Here is an 18,358-nt window from a genome sequence, read left to right as displayed (position 1 = left end):
CCATGGTTAGAATCACCGCACTTTATTGGCGGCATCATGAGTGAAGAACCTTGAGTGTTTTCCTCAATCGCAGCAGAAGGGTTTATGACTGTATTCCTACAATTAGGTGTGAGGTTGTCCACCCTCCATCTAGCTATAAGCATTTGGTGTGGCTTATAAACAAAGCTAGGCCCTTGTTCTAGAGCGTTTTCTTGTGTGTCGTGAAAAAGAAAATCTCAGTGGCCTTGTCAGTTCCCCCTTCATTGTTCGGTCAGCCTCCGTCTCAGCATCAGCTGGTGTCGGCAATCATCTGCTTGGATCCATGTCGCCCGCTCCGCGACCTTCCGGTCGGCGTTGTAGATGATTGGTTGTTGTCTGAGGAAGGGTAGTCTCCACACACCTGGCAACCTCTCTTGGGATCGGCTGGTACCTGAACAGAAGAAAGAGGGGTTGGGGAAAAAAAAAAAACAAAAAAAAAAAAACAAATAAAAATAAAAAATAAAATAAAATAAAATAAAATAAAATAAAATAAAATAAAATAAAATAAAATAAAATAAAGTTAGGGGTGTTAGGGTTAGTTAACTAACTAAATGAATTGTTAGTATGGCTCTGGTGCTCAGTTATAGCTTCCAGGAAGGCAAAGACAGGTCAGAGGTCAGGATCTGAGAGCTTTTCAGATCCTAAAAGGTGCTGCTGCACAATCACACAATGGTTAGGTGTGGGTTAGTGAGCTAGCTCAATGTTATCTGTAGCCCATTCACACGTGAGTGGGAAAATATGAGGCTGAAAGAAAAGCAGGAAGTATTAATTCGATTCTCTTTTCCTGGAGCAAGGAGAAGCATAGCTGGAGTTGCAGTGATTCTCAAACTGTGGTACGTCTGTTACCAGTGGTACGCTGATACCTGGTGAGAAGCAACAATTTGAGAACCACTGTTTACAAGAACATGCAAGTCGGACGGAGAAGGACATGCAAGTCGGACGGAGAAGTGCAGAGTGTGCCTACATGTCTTCTCAAGATGAATACATACAATTGGGAGACATGGAGATGTGAGAAAGCTAAATAAGTTTAACCAAATGAATAAATAATGTTATTTATTTATTTAAATTGTTTGTTTTATTTTTTCTTTGCTATCTCTTATTTGTGAAGGAGAAATCTTATTCTATCCTTTATTTATTCTGAATAATGTTAACACTCCACACCTAATAAAATAACCTAATTATTTTATAGCGCTGAATTTGTCAGTTCATTTATTTCATTATTTTTCCCTCATAATTAATTTTTGAGATGTAATTTACTTAATTTTGAAGGTAAATTGGTGGCAAAAGTGTCTCCTATTCTGTGTCTGAACCAGAGTTAAGCAAGATTATTGGCCCTTTAAGGTTAGACAGAATTAAAGTTAAGTTGAGTCGAACAATCATATTGTCTTTTGTTCTCTGTATTTATCCCATTCGTAGGGGTGACGAGCCCCAGCACGGTTTGGAGAGCTTCCTTAAATGCTTACTTAACTTTAAACTATCACTTATATCAATCAATTATCAAGAATTTCAGGAGGACCCTTTTTAAATCTCAGGCGACCCATGTTTGGACCACCAACCCAATGTTGAGAACCCTTAATTTTACTAAACCCAGTGAAGGTGTTTTATGGTCTTGTACGCTAAGTGCTGGTGGAACAAGAAGAAAATGGTTGGAGGGTTTTGGGGTATATTATTTTCCTATGATAAAATATAAATCAAAAATCAGAGGGACGTTGGCCCCTCCCTTCCCTTTTTTTTTTTTTTTTTTTTACATAAGAATGCATTTGGATTCTTAAAACCATATGATAAATATCATTGGAAAATCACTTATCTGATCATTTTGGATGTGTCTCCGTTTTCCTCTCTCTTGTGTCCGCCTGTTTTTGTGCCCTCCAGCCTCCTCGACCTCCTCCTCCTCAGCCATAAAGGTCAAAGCCAGGGTCAACTGTACGCTCCCTTTGGAAATTTGAAGATCTGTCCCCACTTTCGCAGTTGGATTGGAAGTCTCTGTAGTCTCTGGAATAGATATTATGTTAGAACATCCACAATATGTCATATTGTCACGTGTCTATTTCAATCTATTTCCCTTTGCTTCCCAGTTATAGTTATGGACAATACTTCCCTTTAATTCTCATCCTTCATAATAAGAAGCAGTGACCAGGCATGACGGCCGAAGGAGGTAGGATTGGAGTCGAAAAGGCGGTGGCATTTTCTATTCGGAAACACTCAGAAAAAGAAAGAGAGAACACATTAAGACTTAAATGAATAATTTAAAATATCCCTTTTCTTTAGTTGGATTTGATTCGTCTCCTTTGAGTATACAGCCAGCGACCTGTATATTGGAAAAAACAACACAATAACAACAACTAAGACGAAGACATAGACAAGTGCACACAACAACGAGTATACACATATAACAACAAAAACATGGACACTGAACATGAACAGTAAGGTCAGTCAAGGTCAAAACCAGTCATTCCACTGAAAGTGGTATCATATATTAAAAACGTCGTTTGGTGTTTTTAAACGCCCAGAAAAATAACCTTTAAAACCTGGTAAACTTTTTAGAAGGCCCAAGGCCTAAAACCATAATTCTATTAACGAGCAGCAGTGAGATCTGAACACCCCACTACATAATTGGCAAAAACAGGGAGAAGATCTAGTGCATCAAAACCCAGGAGGAAAGGAAGGTGAAACAGAGGAACATGTGTAGTCAACAGCCATTCATCGGTCAATCACTCAATGACACGTCCACGGCACATTCGCACTCACAACGCGGTTCTCTCAGGCATACGTAACGTGTCATCATTCAGTCACCCATGCACCGCACACGTTAATGCCTCAATTTTCACGTCCATGCATTCACAAGGTTTTGCTGCATAGTGTCTAAGTAGAATATAGGCCTCATCTAAACCCACCAGCGGCGATAGCCAGTCCACCTCCTCTCTTGGGATCAATGAGCTCTTATTGCCCCCCCATGCTTGGCAACCTTTTAGTGTTAATTAATTGCTTTTCACTGGTATCATCTGATTACTAAGAGGTACACTCCTTTTTACTTCCGCCCTGGCGGAGTCTTAGATTATCGCCCGTGGTACTGACAGTCTGCTCATCTGCTGATCAGGCAGGAACGGCACGGCCATGCACTTAACAAACTCAACCCCGGTACCCAACCGGGGGAAACTCTCAACAGCTGCAAATTCCAGAAACTTAAAACAAATATCTGAATTCGCCGGAGACCCTCTCAACCTGGCCTTATGAAAATATAAAGCTGGGAGAATTTCCAGGGGAACCTTCCAACTTCTGACTTTGTGAAAATATAAAGCTGGGAGGATTATGGGGGAAGGATAACCTCTCAACCTGTGACTTTATTAAAATATAAAGCTGGGAGAATTTCAAACTCGACCACTCGTTACTCCGGAGATATAAAAACCCTCCGAATTAGCAGGAGAATTATAAACAACACCAACGCAGAACTGTCAGGACTTTTTGGGCGCCTCTAAGATTATTCAACATTGAACGGAGCACGCAACCTCTAATAACCCTCACTCTAAGGGAACGTAGAAATTTGTTCAGAACGGTATTCGGTTACGAAGCTGCACATTAAATCAGGTGGACCACTATCCCCCAAAGAGCGCTTTCCCTAGCAAGGTTTATCCTTTTTCTGCACATTAAACCAGGACTTCTTGTTTGAAAAGTAATTGCCTATGTAGTCATAGCAACTAATGGGACAGTTTTCTCAGGAAAAATTTGGTACCCCCCCCTGCTGTCGAGTGGCTTCGGGCCAGCAAGACAGTCCGACGCGGTAAGGGGGAGGCGCGTAAAATGAAAACGATGAATGTTGAACTAGGCTGTCTGTCGCAAGCAGCTTCAAAAAGGGTAAGGTACAGATTGTTTACGAGGGTATCGGTAAAAAAAAATGTCAAAATGTAAACTTGGTTGAGGCTGCAGTCCTCAATCTCTGTCTCAATTTACCTGAAATTGAGTAAAAACAAAAGAGTAAAAGAAGAATCGTTCAGAAATAACAAAGGAGAAAAAAAACGTGTGAGCTCAAAAACATCATGGCCAATAAAAGAATAAAAAATTAAAACTTCAGCTCCAAAAGCTGAGGCAACAGAGGGCTCTTTCTTCAGCGGATGTAACCATATCTTGCATTGTGGGGGGCCTCCCCTCAACAAGAAAATAAAATGAAAGAAAAGCAAACAAAAACAAACCTATCAGTAACACTATTTTCTTCCCTTTTGTTTGTTCTTTTCTCATAAAGGTAAAAGCAGTGTAAATAAATGAGCAACATAATGAATAAAAGCAAAGATAAATGATGGGCACACATGGTCTCATGTGGCAAACAGAAGGGTTTTGTGTGAAGTTCTGGTGGTCCTGTGTTTCAGCTCATAGTTATGAATGTGGGTGTGTGACTGTATGTCTGGTCTGTCTGCTTAGAGCTCAAAGCGTGTGAGAGAATAAATGAAAACAAAATAATCTAGCGTACAGTCAGAAGATAGAGGGGTTAGTATTGTCCTATCGAAGGAGAAGCTTGTTGGCTATTTGCTAGTTGTCCCCCTCCATGCCAAAGTTCAAGGCTAAAGTGATAAAGCACTACCACCAAAGGCTGTGGTGGACTTCTTCTGGCTTGGTATCCTCGTGGCTTTTGAAACAGTGTCTCTTTTGGTGAAGATGTTCCAGCAGACGTGTGATCAGTCTGCAGTTGCTGCCCATCATTCAGGCAGTAATCGTGGCATTTAACTCGCAACTCATTGGTGGGGGAGTGTCCAACCAACTCCGACGCCCACAGGTTCTCAGTCTTTGATGATGGGGCAGGATATGGTAATCCCAGCATTGGCATGCGGCCCATTCCATAGACGATGAAGAGTTGACTTGGGACTGAGCGAGTTATTTCGTTGCAGCATTGCTTTGCTGAATGGGAGAGTCGAGTCCTTTGATAGTCGATCTCCTTCTGGAGCTTGGTCTTTTGAATGATGTTGACATTTCATTTGCATAAGAGTTGAAGGTGATTTCATTCATTAAGAGCTTTCATTGAAGATGTCATTTCTTCAGGGACAACCGCAAAGCCAACAGAAACTAACAATAAAATAATAAAAAATGATAATGATGATAACAGTAATATTAAAATGAAATAAAATGAAATACTGTATTCATCTGTGTGTGTGTTTGAGTGTGTGTTGCTCATATTCATTTTAGAATGGACCCCAGATATATCAAGCATGAAATCAAATAAAATTCAAAATAAAAATAAAAATAGTGTCTGTTGTGATGTCTTAGCAAAATAAAAATAAAAATAATGTCTGTTGTGATGTCTTAGCACTATTCTGTAGGCCGATGGGGGCGCTACCTCTCTCTCTCTGTCTCTCTTGCGTGTGCGTGTGTGGGTGTGATTGTGTGTGTGTGTCTCCCGTGTGTGTGTGTTTGGCTCTCTCTCTCTCTCTCTCTGTGCGTGCGTGTGTTTGGCTCTCTCTCTCTCTCTCTCTGTGCGTGTGCGTGGGCGCTCTGTGCGTGCGCGTGCTTCTCTCTCTCTCTCTCTCTCTCTCTGCGTGCGTGCGTGCGTGTGTGTGTGTGTGTGTGTGTGTGTGTGTGTGTGTGTGTGTGACTCTCTCACTGCGAGAGAAAAACAAAAAAACCAAAGCCGACTCTCTCCAAAATGAGAGCATTAAAGCCAAACAACCAAAGGGAGAAATCTGATTCCATTCACACGTTTAAACAAAATAAAAACAAAGATAAAAAAGAAGTAAAACTCACCGAAAGCATGATCTGAGTTCACATCATACCAAGATTGTATATGCGGATGCATATATTATTTGTTTATTGGGTTGTTCATCTGTTTGATTCCCATTATCAGTGTTTACGCCCTGTAGTCTTCACTACAGTTTAGGTTAGGTTTGGGGTTTTAATCTATTTTTATATGGTACAGAGGTGAACTCGTTACATGGCAGCGGGGTGTTTTGGAAACTTTGGTTGCCTGTCTATCCTATGGTCAGGACCTCACAGGCTGTCCGTGGAGGTGCCTGAACAAAACCAAAGTAAATAATGACCAGCCGTATTTCATGCCTAAACAAAAATATCCGAGCCCGAAGAAAAATAGAGGGAACTTATAATATTAAAAGCAAAGAACTTCAACCATTTGACCCTTTCTCATGGCAGTTTCTTTCACTGCGTCAAAACACAGAACAGCTGAAGGAGGAGAGAATCTACAGAATGATGAAAATCAATACAGTGCTCGACTGGTTTTCCTTTCTATCAACACAGAGCGAATATATATATGTAAATGAAAATGTATATATATATATAAAAAGGTATCTTTACCTTAACACTAGAAGTCCCACAGAGGGGTCAAATTAATTTTTTACCTATAAAACCCAGAGAGGGGTCATTCGACCCAAAGGATTTGAGCTAACGCCTGTCCTCAGCTGCTTTTGTTATGTCAATGAGGCAGTAAGTGTCGCACCACAGGAGGGGCCCTGCATCCTGGGTTCAGGAAGAATTTCAGTTAATATATAGTTATATACAGTTGCATTGATATTTTAACTCTTTTTGGGTTTTTTTACATGTGTTAATGGACTATGTAAGAAATATATATTTATAATTATCATAAGGTGGAGGCTTTAACCCCCTATGACACAGCAACCTTTTTTCCTGATTTTGTCATTTTTTGTATAACATCTACAATTTTTCTGGTTACTTTTTTATTTTTAAATGCCAACTTTCCAACACAAGCTTCATTCAAAAAGAACACAAAAATTATTCATTTTTAATGACTGTGTGGTGGAAGCAGTCAGCTATTTATTCCCCACAGCACAAATGGCTGCATGAAAATAGGCTATTCCTATAGGTATGGAAATTATCCCAGCTCCTCCCTACCCCACCCCAACCTGTGAACATACTCTGAACACATTCTGAACATGCTATGATTTCATCAAAGTTCATAAATTCTGATGCACATCAGTGTCTTGACCAGGTTGTGAAGGGATTGTGATAATGAAATATATATATATATAATTTTAAACTATGGCCCTTATTATACAGTTTATTGTTGAGAGGCACACCCAGGTTCTTGAAGTGCTCAGTAACAATGTCCTTACTGGATTTGTCTCAGGCCCCATTTACACTACACATTAAATCTGATGTTTTTTTGCCCTCAAGTGACTCTGTTTCTTTCAATGTTTGTAGTCTATGTTTGTTCTCCCCCAGCATCAAGCAGAATGAGTTAATAAACGGGGCATTGTGACTTTAGCTTCCAGGGCACTTCCCCCTAACATTCCAGACTTCTATTGTTAGAGTCAGGCTCTCCCCCCTGCTGATTTCTCAGGTGATTCATTTACAAATGAATAGATGCAAATTGTAGCCATCAGAGTCGTCAGTTTGGTCCTAGAGTTCATTTGACCCTGCTCTGGGACTTCTGGGGGGATATAGAAATCCCTGGGACTTCTAGTGTTAATAGTCGAATTGGTGTTTGAGGATCAACCGATGGTTCGTGGTCCAGTCTCTGTCCGAGGGCAGACCACCGTGGGGCAGCCCCGGGGTTTTAAGTGCGTCCACTCGTCCACTCTCAGTGCTGTTCCACGGCAGAAGTCCCCCAGAGCAGAAGATGGATCCCGTTCGTGATCGCCAATTGTTACGGCTAAATTTGCGGTTGACCTCATTTGGAGACATGATTTATTGCTCTGGTTGAGTGATGGAGTCCAGGCGAAGCATTGATGATTTTATAAAAAAGGTTTATTCTAAAACTAAGTAAAAAAGTACAAAGATGGAACAAAGTGGAACAAAAATTAGTGACCGTCCGGGCGGACGTCCGATGATCGAGTGACCCACAGTTTTAATCCAACACGTATATTCCCCTTAGTCCCCCTCCCTCCTCCCCCCAGGAGATAGAGATAAAGGGAGAGGGAGGGGGTGAGGACAGAGGGTGACTTGAGTCAAAACAACCAGTTCTTGTATCTGATTGTCGTGAGTGTTGGAGGTGTATGGGTGTGTGGTGTTTGTGTGTGTGAATGGATGTGTATTGGGTGTGTATGTGTGCCTATGTGACTGTGTGCACAGAGAGTGCCTATGCGTCTGGCCTTGTGGTTGCCTTGAGAAGATATCGTGTGCTTTGGAGAAGGTGGCCTGACCCAGAGCAAAGTTGAAGACATGAGAATCACACAATGGAAAGTTACCCAAGGCTTAAGGATTAATAATGTATGAGTAAATATATTATTAAGCTAATAATTTCGCCTTAACAAGTTTTTGTCAACATGTATTTTTTTTTAATTAGTCGTAGTTTAGTTATTGTCACTTGAAAAACTTTAATCAACAAAAACTATGATGAAAATGTTTAGTCGACTAAATGAACAGTATAAAGTGCAAACCTCCACCAAGCTCTGAACCTCCTTTTCACAGATATTATCAGTTATCAATGATCAATGATCCTGATCATGGTACCATGATCATTAACACTTTAGAGGCTTGGAACCACATTTATATCCCATTAATAAACATCCAGTAGGTCACAATGTATGGACACATTTTAAAAAAAGAAAATAAATCAATGAAATAAACAATCTGGATCTGATCAGGATGAAACTCAGTGGGATTATTGATTAACCAACCCAATATAACTGAGTCACATTTTATACAGATCCATCAATTACAAACCCAGATATGAATTTATATGATGATGAGAGATAGGCATTTTTTATCTTTGAAACTGATCAGAATCAGTTTATTGATCAGGAGTCCCTCTGGCAGCTGAAATCTTTCCTCCTTGGTGGAGGTAATAAAGCAGATGAAGTGTACAGCAGAGGTTTGAATCCTGTCAATAATGTGATGATTATTATTATTATTATTATTATTATTATTATTATTATTAATATGTGAATGTCTTTCTACCACAGACTGAGTTCCTGTGGTCTCTCAGAGAGAAGCTGTGCAGCTCTGTCCTCAGTCCTCAGCTCTCAGTCCTCCAGTGTGAAACATCTGGACCTGAGTAACAATGATCTGCAGGATTCAGGAGTGAAGCTGTTGTGTGAAGGACTGAAGAGTCCTCACTGTAAACTGGACTCTCTCAGGTCAGTGGATCACATGTTCCATCAACATTGTCCTGTTTCTCGTCTCCTCACTTGTTTCCTGAGTTGTGGATGTTTTTCTGAATCCAGTCTGTCAGGTTGTGTCATCACAGAGGTGGGCGGGGCTTCTCTGGCAGCAGCTTTGAGTTCCAACTCCTCCAGTGTGAGAGAGCTGGACCTGAGCTACAACCATCCAGGAAACTCAGCAGTGAAGCTGCTCTCTCAGAGACTGAACACTCTGAGGTGAGACACATCACAGCAGCTCATCACATGTTCACATCAATCCCCATCACATGTGTGACAGAGAGCTGTATCAGAGGAATGTGATGAAGGTGTGAGAGGTGGGACACTAAAGGAGGAGGACTGGGACAGGTTAGAGGGATGAAGGACAGAGATAAGAAGGTAGTGAGGAGTGAGGAGAGGCTGATGGAGAACTATGAGGAGCTGATGAAGGAATGAGAGAGAAGATCAGAGGAGGTGGAACCAATCAGTGAGGATTGTGTTCATACAAAAATATAAATATATCTTATGAAATTATATTTGAATTTTTACTCTGTCACAAGTTATCAAGTCAAAAAATTAGGGATGAACCGAAATGTAAATTACTGGTCGAAAACCCAAATAAATGATTGCATTTTTAGCTCTGAATGTTACAAACCACTAAAATTAAAACATTGCAATTGTATAAATGAATACCAATGTTTCAAATAAACAATCGATTAAAGGTAGGGTAGGGGATTTTTTCCAGATACTTTTTTTAAGTTTTTGGTTGAAATTTTCCTAATGTTCTGACAGAAATTAAGATCTTATGTTCTCTGAAAATGGAACAAAAAAAATCCATCATGTGTAGCAGCTGTAAACCTGTAAAAACTTTGACCAATGAAAATGTGGCCACACCGGCCTGTCATTGCCCGATCCCGTTAGATCTTGGAAGCTAAGCACGTCTGGGCCTGGTTAGTAGTTGGATGGGAGACCACAGAGAATTCCAGGTGCCACAGTGGGGTGGCAGTCACCCCAGTGGTATCTGTCATTGTGTCCTTGGGCAAGGCACTTCACCTACATTGTCTAGTATGAATGCAGTGTGTGAGTGAGTGTTGGTGGTGGTCGGAGGGGCCGATGGGGCACTATGGCAGCCTCGCTTCCGTCAGTCTGCCCCAGGGCAGCTGTGGCTACAATAGTTGCTCACCACCACTAAGTGTGAAATGAAAGAGTAATGCCTTAATTCTGTAAAGTGACTTTGAGTGTCTATGATAAAGCGCTATATAAAATCGATGCATTATTCTTATTAAATCAGATGGTTTATTTTTTTATTAACCAATCACGTCTCTCTGTCTCCCTGCTCGTTCTCCACCCCTCCTGTGTACGAGCCCACACTCAAAGTGCGTCATTGGTGACGGACTTAAAACAGAGTTTTCAGTTACATTTTTGAACATACAGTATATAATGATAAAGTGTAGTGTTTACTTACTGCTGAATGAGACGACGTAGTTTCTACACAATACAAACAATGAGCTTAGATCCACTTCTGCAGCAGCTGTGCTAATGCATGTGAGTGAGACGGTGCACAGAGGGGAGGGGTGTAAGCTACATTCAAAATCATGCTAGCTTTCTAAAATCACCTACCCTGACTTTAAAATCTGAAAATATTTATTTAGCGCTGACATTCCAATAATGCATAATATAAAATAAAATAATAAAATGTTTAACTTGACCCACTCATACAATTATTAAAACAAAAATATGTATGTTTTTAAAACATTTTAAATCTATTTCAAACTGTAGACATGTTATAAATATCATTGTTTAACAATTGTTAGAGTTTTCGAGCTAACTCTCGTGTTCAGTACCTGAGATTTCATACAGAAACATACCAGAGGTTTTGCTGAATCAATCAATTTATTAGAGATGAACAGAAAATGAATCAACAAGTCATAACAAGTCAATAGAAGAACAGACACTCATCTAAAACACAGCTGTGGTCCTCAGGGTCTGCTCACTCCCTGGACCCCAAACATAGATTTATCAGTGTTTTTATACATTTAGAAATCAAATGATCAGCTCCTTGTAATTAGTTAAAGATGTCATTTACTGGTGATATAAAGCAATACAAATTATGTTTAAGATTTAATGATTTATTCATTATTATTGATCATTTAAGGGTCTATGTTGTTTATTTGATTAATTTAGATATATAGAACATGAGTTGTTTAACATGTTTTAAGTTTAATTTTAAAATATAATTATTCTTATTTGTAAATTATTTACACTTTGTGCATTTTGGGTCAAACTGACATTTTATTGTTAATCTGATTGTCTTGTTTATATCTGATTTGTCTCTTCGTTTACGTACATAGTTGTGTTATTTTTAGATTTAGATTAAGTTAAAATCAGATGTTCTGAAACTGTTTGTCGTTGTTCTGAAAATGACAGCTAACAAGTTGATCTGAATAAATTTTATGAATAGATTTATTGAGTATAAAGATATATAATTATAGTATTACACACAAAAAGAAACCATGAATAATAATCTATTCTAACATTTCCTCTCTTCACACTGTTTAACAGTGTGACTTAATAAAATTATGAATAAGACAAAATATTTAAATCAGACTATGTTTTAATATGTTATATTAATGTAATCTGGAAATTATAAAATCAGGTTATTAAAGTTAGCTTGTTAATTTATTTAAATGTTATTTTTCCTTTAATTTGATTTCAAGTTACATTCCTATTTTGTTTACCATTGTTAGAGTGGGCCAAAAACTTTTATTTAACTTTATTACATTTATTTGGATTTACTGTTGGACTATGTTTTAATATAAGAAAAAAGTTATAAGTAGAACAGAACAGAAAACAAACATGATTTGTGTTTAAATTGAATATACACAGTAAACTTGAAATTAGCCACTTATATTTATCTGTACAAACAATAACTGAATACATGATCATCAAAATTAATCTTATAAAACATCACATGATTACAAAAGGTGTTGTAAGAATTATTCAATACAGATTTTATAATTTCTTTATTACATACAACCACATAGTGTGTTGAGTCTATGATTGCTATGTAGTGTGTGTGTATTTTATTTTAATATCACTTCTCTTTCCATGTGAATGTGAAAACCCACAGCAGGAACCTTAACTGATTGATTGATTGATTGATTGATTCTTATTTCTTAGTGAGGAAAAATACATTCACGGTCCTGCCTGCCCACAGCGACCAGTCAGGAAATGACTTTCAGAAATTAATATCAATCTTTATCAAATTTATATGGAAGCTTTTGAAGCACAAACGACAAAAACACGTGATCACCCTCTAATATAAACTGTGTAAAAATAATCTATCAATATAATATAGAAACTTTTGTTAAATAAAAATCAATTGAAACACAGTGATATCACTTACTCATTTAAATTACAATTATATGAATCCATATTAGTTAATTAGTGTTATTCTATCAGCTGTTCTATTTCCTAACTGAGCAGGTGGTTTGTTTCAGATTATTTTAATTTATATATAAAGTATTTTATCATTGCCCTCTCTTGTAACTTATTATATTTAATAAAAATAAATTAATCATATTTAAAAATAGACTAAATCAAATTTAAAAATAGTCTAAATCAAATACTTATCCAATGGTTTCTGTTCTCAGCTGGTGATGTCTGTATCCTGTGAACAAAAAACTACATTTATATACATTTCAAAGGTTGATTATGATTTTTTAAATATTTCAAGTTATAATTTCTATCTAATTTTATCCATGTCTACATATTTATTTATCTATCTGAGGATATAAATACACATAAGGGTTTTAGTTGTGAGATTTTTAGAACATAAAGAGAGGAAAATGACAATATTTTACACAGTTGTAACATAATATTCAAACTAACAGAGATTATTAAAGAAGTGAATAAAAAAGTAAGAAAATAACCCAAAGAACTGAAAAGTAAATCAAATCATTAGAATAAAACAGTAATTAGAACAAAACAGAAATGTAACCAGGTGTTATGTTAATTTATGCCTTTACTAATATTTATATAGATTACAAGAAAACAGATTTTTGATTGTATTTATGTCTTTATTATCTCTCTAAAGAGTCCTAGTTAAATCTATAGACCACGTACCATGTACAGTTCATATATGTGTGTGTGTGTGTGTGTGTGTGTGTGTGTGTGTGTGTGTGTGTGTCTGTGTGTGTGTGTGTGTGTGTGTGTGTGTGTGTGTGTGTGTGTGTGTTGTTTCCATAATATATTATTTAATCAATGTTTATATGTTGTAATTATTCTGTTGTGTAAGTGTTTATTTTCTAGGTCAAACAATGTTATTTTTATATTCTTTCTGTATCAGTTGTGAACAAGTTGTGTTGTGTGTTATCTAATGTTCTTTCTACCAGTTCACTGCAGTTCACACAAGATATAGTTTCATAATCATTCATTTCATTCATGTCAAAAAGAGGAGAAATTCATTTCTGGTTTATCTATTAAAGCTGTTTTAATTTAATATATGTTGATTTGGACATTTCTGATTTAAGATCAGAAAAACATTTGTTTGATGTGTGTTTTGTTTCTATGTCTATTATTAAATAATGTAATAATGTGAAAGTTGTGACTTTTTAGCACATTAGTGATTTTAAATGAAATATTTTAAAGCAAACTAAAACATAAATATTGTTGTGGTTACTATTTTTTTTTAGTCTTTATATATTTTAGGTTTAACTTTTCAAGAAAATAATTACTGGTTCATGGAGGAGATGTTTTTATGTGAAACATTTCAAATCTAACTTTGAAACAAAGGCTGAACTTTTATTAAAAAGTTTCTCAACCAAAATGTATTTTAGTTTATTTTCCTAATTTGATATTACAATTTAAGTTTTTTAGTTTGTTCAATAATTAGTATTTTATCTTTTTTCATTAATGTATTCATTTTTAATTAAATATGAAACAAATTACAGACTTATTAGCATTATTTATAAATTTTAACATATTGGTATGATTTAATGATTTCTAAACTGATGTGTTTCATGTTAACATACACCAGAAAAGCATTAAGAGACCAGCAGACACCACCACCACTAAGCTTCTATGTAATATTAATGTTCAATGTTCAGGGTCAAAGTTCATTCCTAGTGGTTCAAAGTCTCCATTTATTCAGAGTTTATTATTTAGCAGCATCAGCATTATTGTTTTCTGTGACGTGTCCTTCAGTCTTTACTTGTTTTATCAGGAGGGAATGATTAGAACACTTTAGTTTAGTCTTTTCCCAGCAGCAGAGTTTTTTCAGAGTGTTTCCTTTTGAGGGAGAGTTCATTCTGTATTTGTCCATAGTATCCATAGCAACGGTCATCTACCAATCACTAACAGCCACTGGTAGATGGCATGTCCAGATCAGTCAGATCAGATTATTTATCATTATTCTTATTTCATATTTCATATTATTATTATTATTATTATTATTATTATTATTATTATTATTATTATTATTATTATTATTATTATTATTATTATTATTTCGATGTCATGTTTTTGTAGGAAACAGTTTGTTTTTTCTTCTAAGTTTAACATAATCAAAACTATCTGGATGGAGCCATTTTGAGTCTATAAGTTTTTATAATGTGTGTTTGGTTATTTTAAAAAAACAAAGTTGTCCTGATTTTTTATTTTATTTTATTATTACCCAAGAGGTTTTTGTTAAATTATCATTAAAACAAAAGTATTTTGTGTTGTCATATTTGGTGGCTTTGGAGATCAACTTATTTATTTATTTATTGACTTATTTAAGTATTTGTTTACTTATTTCTTTATTTATTTAATTCATTCATTTTTATATTTATTTGTGTGTCAGTCTTCATTTATTCATTTAATTCATTTTTAGCCTATTCTAGTTCTAAAAGTTAAAGTCGTAAAAATATCTTGAAACTAAAGTATTTTATAATTATTATTTCTAGTGTTAATTATTTGTGTAAAGTTGTTCAGCTGATGTTCAAATCTATGTTTGTGTGTGTTTATGTGTAGATATGTATGTATGGGTGTATATGTATTTTATCAATCTATATTTATTATTTTTAATGGGTGTGTAAGTGTGTGTGTATATATATATATATATATATATATATATATATATATATATATATATATATATATATATACACATTTATGTGCATTATGTTGAAGTTGAGATACAAAGTCATAAATATATTTATCAAGATTATTATTATTATTTATTAAAGAGAAGTGTTGAGAGGTTAGTAAATTATACTCCTGTGAATATGTATTGATGTCTTATGTTTAATTTTCCTTTTTATTATTATGTTTTTGAAATAATCACTATATACAGTCAATAAATAGATCAAGTAAATTATTTGTTTACTATTAATCCCTTAATAAAAATAATCCCGTCTCTTTTAATTGTTCAATGGAATAATGTACTTTTACAAAGATATATGAAACAAAGAGGTTTGTTTATTCATTTATTTCTCATTGTAATGTATTGGAATTCATAAGACAAATGTATTTCTAAAGGGAGAATTATGATTTAGTGTGTGATATTATCCACATTCAAAAACTAAAAAGAATAAAAATGTGTACGACTACCAAACTTAATTAAACTACAAGTTATAACTATCAAGAGCATTTTTACTTTATACATGAAGGACAAAGACATAAAGACTAAAGAAAAGAACCATTTAAACAAATTAATTAATGTTTGATATTGTGATTATTACCCCAAATAACTACTGTAATCCTATTAAACAACAACAAAAACACAAAGTTATTACAACTAATCATGAATGTCTATTACTTATAAGTCAACTCTTATCTGAAAAAACAAAGTCAAAATCACAAGTATCTTAACAAACTACTGACCATATTAAACACTGACCATAAACACTAACAAGTGATTCATGTCTAACATTTAGGAGTCAAAAGCAAACAATGTTTAAAATCACCCCAAAGACAAAAATATTATTAATGTTATACATATAAATAAACCATCTCCCTGGTCAAGAACCATAAACAGTTAATGTAATGCTGTAATGTCATAATTACAAAGCAACTGATGTGTGTGTATGAAAATGCATTTTAAGCACTTTTAGATTCTATTTATTGGAATAAAAAGGGCTCTGTGTGAAAATAAACTGATTTTACACTAAAAATAATGATTCCTGCTGCATCAGGGCCCGAGCTACCACCCCTTTAAAACAGTGCTAATGGTACGACCCACATGTGCTTCTGCAGCGCTGAGTCAGGTATATGTATACAGGTAGTCTGCAGTGCTGAGTCAGGTATATGTATACAGGTAGTCTGCAGTGCTGAGTCAGGTATATGTATACAGGTAGTCTGCAGTGCTGAGTCAGGTATATGCATACAGGTAGTCTGCAGTGCTGAGTCAGGTATATGCATACAGGTAGTCTGCAGTGCTGAGTCAGGTATATGCATACAGGTAGTCTGCAGTGCTGAGTCAGGTATATGCATACAGGTAGTCTGCAGTGCTGAGTCAGGTATATGCATACAGGTAGTCTGCAGTGCTGAGTCAGGTATATGTATACAGGTAGTCTGCAGTGCTGAGTCAGGTATATGTATACAGGTAGTCTGCAGTGCTGAGTCAGGTATATGCATACAGGTAGTCTGCAGTGCTGAGTCAGATATATGCATACAGGTAGTCTGCAGTGCTGAGTCAGATATATGTATACAGGTAGTCTGCAGTGCTGAGTCAGGTATATGCATACCGGTAGTCTGCAGTGCTGAGTCAGGTATATGTATACAGGTAGTCTGCAGTGCTGAGTCAGGTATATGTATACAGGTAGTCTGCAGTGCTGAGTCAGGTATATGTATACAGGTAGTCTGCAGTGCTGAGTCAGGTATATGCATACAGGTAGTCTGCAGTGCTGAGTCAGGTATATGTATACAGGTAGTCTGCAGTGCTGAGTCAGGTATATGTATACAGGTAGTCTGCAGTGCTGAGTCAGGTATATGTATACAGGTAGTCTGCAGTGCTGAGTCAGATATATGTATACAGGTAGTCTGCAGTGCTGAGTCAGGTATATGTATACAGGTAGTCTGCAGTGCTGAGTCAGGTATATGCATACAGGTAGTCTGCAGTGCTGAGTCAGATATATGCATACAGGTAGTCTGCAGTGCTGAGTCAGATATATGTATACAGGTAGTCTGCAGTGCTGAGTCAGGTATATGTATACAGGTAGTCTGCAGTGCTGAGTCAGATATATGCATACAGGTAGTCTGCAGTGCTGAGTCAGATATATGTATACAGGTAGTCTGCAGTGCTGAGTCAGGTATATGCATACCGGTAGTCTGCAGTGCTGAGTCAGGTATATGTATACAGGTAGTCTGCAGTGCTGAGTCAGGTATATGTATACAGGTAGTCTGCAGTGCTGAGTCAGGTATATGCATACAGGTAGTCTGCAGTGCTGAGTCAGGTATATGTATACAGGTAGTCTGCAGTGCTGAGTCAGGTATATGCATACAGGTAGTCTGCAGTGCTGAGTCAGGTATATGTATACAGGTAGTCTGCAGTGCTGAGTCAGGTATATGCATACAGGTAGTCTGCAGGACAGGTAGTCTGCAGTGCTGAGTCAGGTATATGTATACAGGTAGTCTGCAGTGCTGAGTCAGGTATATGTATACAGGTAGTCTGCAGTGCTGAGTCAGGTATATGTATACAGGTAGTCTGCAGTGCTGAGTCAGGTATATGCATACAGGTAGTCTGCAGTGCTGAGTCAGGTATATGCATACAGGTAGTCTGCAGTGCTGAGTCAGATATATGCATACAGGTAGTCTGCAGTGCTGAGTCAGGTATATGTATACAGGTAGTCTGCAGTGCTGAGTCAGGTATATGCATACAGGTAGTCTGCAGTGCTGAGTCAGGTATATGCATACATGTAGTCTGCAGTGCTGAGTGCTGACTACAGGTAGTCTGCAGTGATGAGTCAGGTATATGTATACAGGTAGTCTGCAGTGCTGAGTCAGGTATATGTATACAGGTAGTCTGCAGTGATGAGTCAGGTATATGTTTACAGGTAGGCTGCAGTGCTGAGTCAGGTATATGTATACAGGTAGTCTGCAGTGCTGAGTCAGGTATATGTATACAGGTAGTCTGCAGTGCTGAGTCAGGTATATGTATACAGGTAGTCTGCAGTGCTGAGTCAGGTATATGTATACAGGTAGGCTGCAGTGCTGAGTCAGGTATATGTATACAGGTAGTCTGCAGTGCTGAGTCAGGTATATGTATACAGGTAGTCTGCAGTGCTGAGTCAGGTATATGTATACAGGTAGTCTGCAGTGCTGAGTCA

General features: G+C 36.8%; 1 pseudogene; it reads left to right on the top strand.

Moving 5' to 3' along the window:
* The first annotated feature begins 9,930 nt into the window (after nucleotides 1–9,930).
* On the top strand, nucleotides 9,931–10,048 carry LOC114459157 (uncharacterized; annotated as a pseudogene).
* The last annotated feature ends 8,310 nt before the right edge of the window (nucleotides 10,049–18,358 follow it).

The sequence above is a fragment of the Gouania willdenowi genome, unplaced genomic scaffold, assembly GCF_900634775.1.
Source record: "Gouania willdenowi unplaced genomic scaffold, fGouWil2.1 scaffold_269_arrow_ctg1, whole genome shotgun sequence".
Classification (NCBI taxonomy): Eukaryota; Metazoa; Chordata; class Actinopteri; order Blenniiformes; family Gobiesocidae; genus Gouania; species Gouania willdenowi.
Note: the sequence above shows the minus strand (reverse complement) of the source record. Positions and strands in the feature narration are given on the sequence as shown.